Here is a 3,541-nt window from a genome sequence, read left to right on the forward strand (position 1 = left end):
GTTGAAATTTGCATTAATATTTTTAGACAATTTAGTTTTAATTTTTATTATAGTTACTTAGATTTTATTCTTATTTATTTTTCTTGTTAGATGTAAATAAAGTATTAATATGTATGAGTATATAGTTTATGTTACGTAATTATTACAATTATTTAGTTTTAGTATTCGATTAGGTACTAATTAGTTTTAAGTTCTTTTTCAGGTACAGTTCGTGGTCTGCCACAACACCTCAATCTGTTGAAATGCATGTGAGAAAATATACATTTGGGTATTTGGTATTTCGCAGGACACAGTGAATGTATACTTATTTCGTTACTTGTTCAATTCTATATTACCAATGTTTTCACAAATAAATGAATATTGCTAAAACCATCACAATATATGTAAAATAGTTTTGTTCATAATACCATGAGATGGGATGAATAACTCGTGCGCCTATTGGTAAGCGACGCGCTCGTCCATAACAATTGCTGTGCCACTCAGAGCTTTAAATCGTAAAGATCGGGGCACTGCCATTTCGCCCGTCACCCTGAAACATATGTTGAAAATTCTTGAAAGATTTCACTCTAAGCACTCACCCCAGTCGCGTAGATCATATTCAAGCCAGCTACGTACCCGGGACGCTCATTTAAAAGCTAACGGAATAGAGCGTATTTTGCTATGACAGTTACACGCACGCAGTCGCGGCGGCAAAGCGGACTCCGCTCGGCAACCGCGCTCACTCCGCGCGGCGGCCGCCCAGTTACCACGCCTTCCAGTACATTAATGGCTAATCTGAATTCTATTTACTAGGCAATAACATTTAAATTCCTCTGTATAACACAACCGCGCGGTCGTGCGCAGCGGTCGAGCGAAAACTTTCTGCTCGTATAACTGGGCGCTTTTTTCTTAAAGCCGGTCACATTAGTTACTATAGTAATGGTTACATTACTGCTTGGTGGTAGAAATAGGTAAAATAGCAGTTTTAGGTAGAACCATCTCGCAACATACATAGTTACTTATAGTGCATCGTCACCTGGAACACTAGCTCTATAATTACGTCACGTCACGGGTAAAGGTATTACAGATTCTTGGAAGAAGAATCCCGTGCGAGAATAAAAATATCACAGTAGATACATATTCAAAAAAACATTAACAACAACAACAAACATAAATGATTTCTAGGAAGTCCTTGAATTATTTGGAAAAAATATGTTTCGATTATGTTTTAACTACAACCGATAAAAATGAAACGTGTTCCGAATCCAAGAAATGACTGTCCGAAATGTCACAGGGATCATTTTATTCCTAGGTGGTTTTTTCGTCTCTCATAATGGCCACTTTAGAGCTTTGTTTAAAAATTTCCTAAGCATCTGTAATAAACAGTATATTTTGGAGGCATTTGTTCGCGAGAATCAAAGAATTCGAGCAAGATGCATCTCTGAATCATGATTGACAAAGGAAAGATTTTAATTAATCAAATTCACCGGATCTACAGTAGCAGCACCATATTGTAGAGCTACCCGAAAAGGCGGTGGCGTATGCATTCTACTCTATGACCATGTTCATTATACGGAAGATAAGTATATTAATGAATTATCTATAGAATTTTCACTCAAAATATGTGCAGTTAAATTAACTAAAGAAAACATATTATTATTAATACAAAGATCGAACACTCAGAAAAAACACTCAGAAAAAATTCCTTTGATCCGGTCGGATCTTTGTATTAATAATTATAACAAACTAGTGGAGTAATTTCACAAAAAATAATTGAATATCAATTCAATAAAAATTTAATTAAAGAAAACATAATGTTAATATCTTTGTACTGGAATACAAATTCAAAAAATTTTTTTATAGCCAATTGAAAAAGCTCTTAATATATGTCAATTCTTATTGTTCTTCATATATATAATAGCTGGAGGTGACTATAACATTGGTATATTAACAAACGATAGAGTATAATTTTACATAATACACTACGTAGGCGGCTCGCAACACATTAACTTCATCAACATGTCTAGATTTGATATTCACAAATGTTAATATAAATCAAGTTAAAATATCAGTACAAGAGTTAGGTTTTTCTGACCACGCAGCGACAATAATCCAAATAAAATCAGTGGTTCAAAGCAAACAATTAATATGGTACGCAGAAAAACGATTGTTCAATAAGACTAACATTGAAAAATTTAGATCTCAATTAAAATTGATAAACTGGCAGGAAATAATAAAATCTAATAATGATATTAACCAAAATTTATTTAATGTTTCATGACACTAACAAAAGTATACGAAAATGAAAAATAAAATTTAAAAATAATGATAACAAACATTGGCTTACAACAGGAATGAAAACATCATGCAAAAATAAAAGATTATTAAAAATTGTGACATTAAAATCTAAACACAAAGTTCTTGATCGATACTATGAAAAACTATTTTTACAGCTAAAAAATTACAATACACGAACAGAATTTAAAAATCGTCAAATAAGGTTAAAACAATGTGGTCCATTATAAAGGAAAGAACTAATAAAAAATGTCAAAAAGACAAATGTAGTTTAACTTTGAAAATAAATAACACAACGTTTTCTGAACCAAAGACCGTGGCCAACTGCTTCAACAACTTTTTCTCTTCAATTGGCTATATACGGAATCCAGTAGCTACTGGGCGCCCAGTGCTTTATCATACTGACAACACCTTCTACCTCAGACCCGTTGATACATGCGAAGTGTATAAAATCATTAATCATTTAGAAAATAAAAATAGTCACGGGATAGATGAGATTCCTCCCAAATTATTATTTTTTTTTATTGTGACTCGGCAAAATGACTGCACCGCGCCTGATGGAAAGTGCGAATACAGTCCAGAGATGAGAGTAACGGATGGAAAACACAAATATCTTCACTCCATCACTATCATTTTGCCGGTCTGGCCAAATGATTCTTCACACTACGTTTGAAGGACCCGATGTTATAGAAGGGAGAGAATACATGCGCCGGGAGTTGGTTCCACAATTTGATGGTTCGGCATAAAAACGAATTGCCAAACTTTTTAGTGCGGTACGGTATTGAACTGACCGTCCAACCGTGGCATCGCAGTCCGACATGGTGGTGCGCTGATGGAAAGGAGAGGACGGAATAAGGTTGAATAACTCTTCAGAGCACTCACCGTGGTACAGGCGATAGAATACGCAATAACAATGTGCACTAGAATTTACTTCGCCGTTAACCATCCCCATAAACCAATCTTTTGCAGAAGGAATTCTCCCAGAACTGTTAAAAAAATCGCTAATTAAAACCATAAACAAGAAGCAGGAAAAATGTAACCCGAACAATTATTGGCCGATATTCCTCTTGCTTATATAATAGGCAATACCCAGTTGGAATATTATGGGACATGTCGAAAGCGTATGACAAAGTCCAATTCGATATTTGACTAAAAAAATTTTATGGGATAGGTATCCGTAGAGTAGCTCACAATTGGTTCTCATCTTATTTAAAAAATAGAGAACAATGTATGGAACTTGAAGACTTTAACCACAATACTAAAGAAA

The sequence above is a fragment of the Hyposmocoma kahamanoa genome, unplaced genomic scaffold (assembly GCF_003589595.1).
Source record: "Hyposmocoma kahamanoa isolate Upper Pololo Valley unplaced genomic scaffold, ASM358959v1 97, whole genome shotgun sequence".
NCBI classification, from domain to species: domain Eukaryota; kingdom Metazoa; phylum Arthropoda; class Insecta; order Lepidoptera; family Cosmopterigidae; genus Hyposmocoma; species Hyposmocoma kahamanoa.